Consider the following 7182-nt stretch of genomic DNA (forward strand, 5'->3'; position numbering starts at 1 on the left):
TTAATGCAACTATTTCTGTTTTCCATTCAAACATGCGTGTTCCTATCTAAGATATTCATTCACGCTTAATTATAGAGAAGGTGATGATCCGTGACACTCATCACCTTCCTCAATCCATGAACGTGTGTCTGACAACCACCTCCGTTCTACATCAGATTGAATGAGTATCTCTTAGATTCCTTAATCAGAATCTTTGTGGTATAAGCTAGATTGATGGCGGTATTCATGAGAATCCGGAAAGTCTAAACCTTGTCTGCGGTATTCCGAGTAGGATTCTGGGATTGGATGGCTGTGACGAGCTTCAAACTCGCGAGTGTTAGGCGTAGTGACAGACGCAAAAGGATCAATGGATCCTATTCCAGCATGAGTGGGAACCGACGGATGATTAGCCGTGTAGTGACAGCGCACGTGGACCTTTTACACTGAAAGGACGGATGGTAGCCATTGACAATGGTGATCCACCAACACACAGCTTGCCATGGAAGGAAATTTGCACTTTTGCATGCATAAGGGAAGAGGAATACAAGAGAAAAGCTGAAATTCAGAATACAAAGCATCTCCAAAACCCCAATGTATTCTCCATTACTGCATAACAAGTAACCTTTAATTTATGCTCTCTTGTTCATTTTTAAGTCAATTGATAACCACAAATTAATATCCTGACTAAGAGTTGCAAGATAACCATAGCTTGCTTCAAACCAACAATCTCCGTGGGATCGAGCCTTACTCACGTAAGGTATTACTTGGACGACCCAGTGCACTTACTGGTTAGTGGTACGAGTTGTGAAAAGTGTGATTCACAATTCGTGCACCAACTGTCTTGTTTGTGTTTGACAACTGAAAAATCCCTCATGTTTGCCGTGGTGATACTGAGGGTGGTTCCTGATGTTGATGATGGGATGCTTGTTGAAAAATTGAGTTTTAATGCTGAATTACTGAGTTATATTCTGATAGACTATGTAAATGGAAAGAGATAGGTTGAGTGGAGTGTTGGATAAAAGTTTGAGTGTGTATGTTGTAGTTATACCCGGTTTTGGATTTGAGTGGGGTAAGTTATGGGGTAGAAAGCCCTCACGCATGTCATTGGTTCTTTTTGTCCTTTAAACTATTCACCTCCCGGATTTGTAAATTACAAGAGTTTATTTACGACCTTTTTGAAGTAAGATTTTCTGCAAAGCTTTTCTAAAGGTTCATAAGCTAAAACAGATTCTAACTCAACAAAACAACCCCAAACTACTTCAATCCACTCATTTACAATCAATCAAAATCAAGCCTAGTCAAAATCATCGTTAGTCTTTACCAGACCTCGATCATACTCAATCATTATCATCTTTCTCAATATCGAAATCATCATCAAATCTCAATCAAAACCAATTGTCACTAATCACATATCAACTTCAAGTATAACCTTCCAACTCACTCTCTTATTCCTAAACCCTCGAATTTATACTTAAATTACTGTTACAAAGTTTTCAGCTAGTTGATGTGTGAGCATCTTTCCTATCTTTTTCCTAGTGAATTTGCATTTGAATTGTTATGTTTAATCAAGATTTAAATACTTTTTAGCCACTATGAATGCTATTTTGAGTTGTATGCAATTCTGTTTATTTCAGGTAGCATTCAGATGGATTTGACGGAGTTTTATAGAAGAAGAGGAAGAAAGTGGATGATGCTGTCAACCCTGACCTCCTTGCACTCTAGGACATAACTTGAGCTACAGAGGTCCAATTGATGAGTCCATAATTGATGGTGATTTTTGGTTAGAATTGAATGGATTTTCATCACATAAACTCACACTTATTCCTTTGAATAGCATGCTTTTGATCTCTCTTCCCAATTTGTGATTGATTATGAAAATATGCTCTTTTATACCTAATTAAATCTATTTTATTCCATTTGGCTTCCATTCGATGCCTTGATATTGTTGGTGAGTGCTTTCAGGTATATAAGGTTGGAATGGATTGGAGAAAATGGAAGAAGAGCATGCAAAGTGGAGAAAGCAAGAGAAATAAAAGGAGATGAGCTCAGAGACGTGTGCGTGCGCACAGGTAGGCACAGCTACCTGTGTGTACGGACAGCCATCCAAGTGGAGCGTGTGGAGTGCTTCGAGCACATCGCGTGTCCGTCCCAGCATCGCTTAGTGTGCGTGCACACAACTGCTTGTGCGTACGCATAGGTCGGGATTTTCGCCGAAGTGTGTGGATGCACGCGTCTGTGCATCCGCACAGGTGTCCGCACATGATTTCATTAAAATAGCACGTGCCTCGCAATTTGGGGCTTTGGAGGCCCATTTCTGAAGTCTCTAGCTCATATTGGAGGGGAAATGAGAACCATAACACATGATATCATTTAGTATAGTTTAGGAGGAGTAGTAGGAGTTTTTAGTTTAGTTTTTCTCTAAGTTTTTCAGCATCTCTATTAGGGTTTATATTAGGGTTTTACATTCAAGTTCCATTTCCATTTTTGATCTTGGATTTTGCATGCTTTCGTTGTAAGTTTTCTCTTGTTTTTACTCTTTATAATTACATTTTCATTACTCTTTCTTCTAATTCAAGTTATAGTTCAATTTTGCTTCTCTCTTGCAATTTAAATTTCTTGTTGATAAATTTGATGTTTGATGTTTGTTACATGCTTTCTTGTGTTATTCTTGTTGATTGAGATCAATTGTTGCTTTTAGTTTCAAGCCTTTACTCATTTTCCTCATGTTTAAGCTTTTTGCCCATCAAGTGTTTGACAAAATGTCAAACATGGTTTTAGGCTAAATTTTTGGTTCTTGGCTTGGGTAAAGTGAGCAATTGGGTTCCTAGAGTTGGAATGTCCAACATTTAGTTTCAGTTCTTGGGTTGTTAATTGTTCTTGTTCCCACTAACGCTAATTTGTTGCTAAAGTAATTAGCAAGCAAGTTAGGATTTGTGGGTTAAGGACACTTATGCTCATTTAACTTACTTTCCGATCTGAGGGTTGATCAAGTGAGACTAATCCATCATAATTGTCATAGTTGTGGTTCCAACAAGGAAAGGACCCTTAGCTCACTCCAAGCCAAGACTCTTTTTGATGCTTTCAATCTTTTATACCTTTATATGTTGATTTCTTTTATACTTTACTTATTTATATTGCATAGTCGGTTCTTTAATTTCTTAATTAGTTCAATCATTACAATTTTGCATGTTCTTTTATTGCTTTATATGTTAATTTCTTCATTCACAACCCGTTGATCACTACAACCGGAATTGCACACTCATTGTTCTAAAGTGCTCCTAGGGAGACGACTCGGGAGTCTAATACTCTCGGTTTTAATTTGGTTTTGCTTGTGACATATCTTGTGAATTTCACAATAGCTTGAAAACAATTTCTCCTAAATCTCTAATTATCTGGACTTAACAGGATACATGACATATAATCCTCTTATATTTGGGTAATTAGGATTTCTGTGGCATATAAACTAGAGTTGAACTTAACCCTCTAATTGGAATCAAGTGACCAAGGAATTGGCAGTTGATGAAAGTTAGAGGGGACTAAAAAGGTATAAGAAATTAGGGTTTAGTTACATATAGTTTGCCATGAATTGAATCTTGTACGATTAAAATAGTTGGTAAGAAAAGTTAATTCGGAAAATAAATATATCTGAAACCTTAACTTTTTTCGCATATATTCTTCAAACTAATTTACTGCTGCTTTCTAATTCTCTGAATTTACCGTTTAATGTTATTGAGCTCCCAAACACCATTTTTTGTTTGTTTGACTAAGTAAATCACTCAACTATTGTTTCTTAATCCATCAATCCTCGTGAGATTGACCCTCACTCACCTGAGGTATTACTTGGTACGATCCGGTGCACTTGCCAGTTAGTTTGTGGGTTATAAATTCCGCACCACTTGTTAATCAAATTTCATTTCATTATTATTAAAAATTAAGTTTATTTAAAATCACAATTGAACTAAATCATGAAAATCCGACACTCTTTAAAATTCGTAAAATTACTCAAGATTTATCTATTTTGGTAATTTATTTAAACCAGACTCATTTTTGAAATTGTAACTAAAACTCCTTCAAACTTTTAGAAAAATTCCGGCAGCACCTATGGTGCACAAATCCCACGCTTCATACAACTGAACCAGCAAGTGCACTAGGTCGTCCAAGTAATACCTGAGCGAGTCAAGGTCGATCCCACGAGGATTGTAGTTTGAAGCAAGCTATGGTTATCTTGTAGATCTTAGTCAGGTGAGTAGGAATTTGTTATTGGATTTGATTGTTTGATAGAGTGAAAAAGGTCTAAAGAAAAGGGTATAAAATACTTTGTGAATGGAATTATACTCAGGAATAAGAAATTGGTTAAGGTTTGGAGTTGCTTTGTCCTTCTGAATTAACTCTGGTATTACTGTCTTCTTCAATTGTGAATGATTTCTTCTATGGCAGGCTGTATGTGATTGACGCTAGTTTGAGCAGCCACCAATACTCCTCTAGATCTAAACCCCAGGGTTAGTGCGGATCGATTCTGATTGAGGGTAAAGCTTCTGCAGCTCATTCTCCTTGGTGATCCTACTTAAAACGCCACAGAAAATGTCGAATCTTCTAGATCGGAGGATGCTGTGCCTTTGGGTTCTAGCTTTTACCACAAAAACCCTAATATCCTCATAAATCGTCTGAACTGGTGTCTTGAGAAGTCCTCAACGAAGTCATGGATTAGCCATCTAAGAGATGAATAATTAAGCTGGTGGTTCATCATTGTCTGATGAAAGATGCACTCTAAACCCATGTAGAATGTGATAACCTTATGCCATTTCAATGCATTCATATTGATGAAGAACAAATATACATCTTAGAATAGAGAATCAAACACAGATTAAAGAGGAACAGTAATCTTTTATTAATCCATAAAACTCAGCAGGTCTCCTCCCCTCAACCTAGGAGGTTTAGAAACTCATAATAATAGAAAATACAATGTGAAAAAATGATGGGCGAAGATGTGTGTGAATGACACAAATCTAATCCCTTAAATACTAAACAAATGACTAGTAAGGGTAAAACAGTCATTTTAGTGCTAAAATCCACTTTTGGGGCCCACTTGGTGAGTGCTTGGGCTGAGCTTTGATGAGATTCACGTGCTATGAGGCCTCTAGGGTAGTGAACGTTGGCTAGGGGGTCCTTTTTAGGCATTTGGATGTAGGTCTCTTCTCCTTGGGTGCTGGACGCCTGGAAGGGGGAAGGAGGCTCGCGTTGGACGCCAGTTTTGGGCCTTCAAGTCTGAAGCAAAGTATGTTTTATTATATATTTCTGGAAAGCTCTGGAAGTCAGCTTTCCATAGCCTTTGAGAACGCTCAATTTGGACTTCCATATCTCCAGAAAAGCTCTTCCGAGTGCAAGGAGGCCAGATCCGGACAGCATCTGCAGTGCTTTCTTTGTCTCTGAATCAGGCTTTTGCTCCAGCTCCTCAATTTCAGCCAGTATATACCTGAAATTGCATAAAAACACAAAAATTCAAAGTAGAATAAAAAAATGTGAATTTAACACAAAAACCTATGAAAACTTAATAAAAACTAAACAAAACACGCTAAAAACTATATGAAAATGATGCCAAAAAGCGTATAAAATATTCGCTCATCACAATACCAAACTTAAACTGTTGCTTGTCCCCAAGCAACTAAAAACATAGTAGGATAAAAAGAAAAGTAAGATACAATAAATCTTAGTGTTTCCAATTAAGCTCAGTTTCAATTAGATGAGTGGGACATAGTAGCTTTTTGCTTCTGAATAGTTTTGGCATCTCACTATCCATTGAAACTCAGAATGGTTGGCATCTTTAGGAACTTAGAATCCAGATGATATTATTGACTCTCCTAGTTTAGTTATTTTTTATTCTTGAACACAGCTTTTAAAGTCTTGGCCATGACCCTAAGCACTTTTTTTTCTAATATTACCACCGGATACATAAATGCCACAGATACTTTACCTGGGTGAACCCTTTTAGATTTTAATTCAGCCTTGCTAGAATCCCCAGATAGAGGTGTCCAAAGTTCTTAAGCAAACTCTTTTTGCTTTGGATCACGACTTTAACCGCTCAGTCTCAAGCTTTTCACTTGACACCTTCACGCGACAAGCACATGGTTAGGGATAGCTTGGTTGAGCCGCTTAGGCTAGGATTTTATTCCTTTAGGCCTTCCTATTCATTGATGCTCAAAGCCTTGGATCCTTTTTACCCTTGCCTTTTGGTTTAAAGGGTTACCGGCTTTTTCAATATGCCCTCCTTTCTTTTTCTTTTTCTTTTGCTGCTTTTTCTTGCTTCAAGAATCAATTTTTGGATTTTTCAGATTTCCAATAATACTTTTCCTTTTTTCTTATTCTTTCAAGAGCCAACATTCTAAAATTTCAACTTCAAATATGCACTGTTTATTCATACATTCAGAAAAAAAAGTAAGGCCACCACATCAAAATAATTGAACTATTCTTATTTTAAACTTGATTTCATGTATCTCTCAATTCTTTTCAAATAAAATTTTCTTTTTAACCAGGGTGAGAGATATATGAAACATTTTACAACTTCAAGACATTAATGCAAATGATCATGCAACAAGAACAAGAGAACAGATAACATAAGATAACAGAAAACAGAAAAGTACAAAAGAAAAAGAGGTAAAAAGGACGAATCTACCTCTAATGGTGGCGGCTAGTACTCCTCCTTGAGGGTCCAATGTGGTGCTTAATCTCTTTGTCTTTGTTGTTCTTCCCTTATAGCCCTTTAGGAGTGGTAGAAGTAAAAAAGTAAAGCTTTTGCAACACCAAACTTAAGAGTTTGCTCGTTCTCGAGCAAATACGAACAATGGGGAAGAATAGGGTAGAAGAGGGTGGTGTAGGTGGGGATTTTGCGAGACCTACTAGTCCTGAGAGGCCAGGGCAATTCAATTTCCTTCCCTCTATATGGGCATTGAGCGCCAAACTGCTACACCATGGCTGGCATTCAACGCCAGCTTGCCTACCATTTGTGGCGTTGAGCGCTCTTGAGGAACCTCCTTCTTGGCGTTCAACGCCAGGTCTTCTACTGTTTTGGGTATTGAACACCCAGCCTGACTCCCTGGCTAGTGTTCAATGCCAGCTTGTTGCTTTCCAGAGGGCGTTGAATGCCCACTCTGGCTCCTTGTCTGGCGTTCAACGCCAACAAGGTCTCTGCTCCAGGGTGTTCTATTT

The sequence above is a fragment of the Arachis hypogaea genome, chromosome 14 (genome assembly GCF_003086295.3).
Source record: "Arachis hypogaea cultivar Tifrunner chromosome 14, arahy.Tifrunner.gnm2.J5K5, whole genome shotgun sequence".
Classification (NCBI taxonomy): domain Eukaryota; kingdom Viridiplantae; phylum Streptophyta; class Magnoliopsida; order Fabales; family Fabaceae; genus Arachis; species Arachis hypogaea.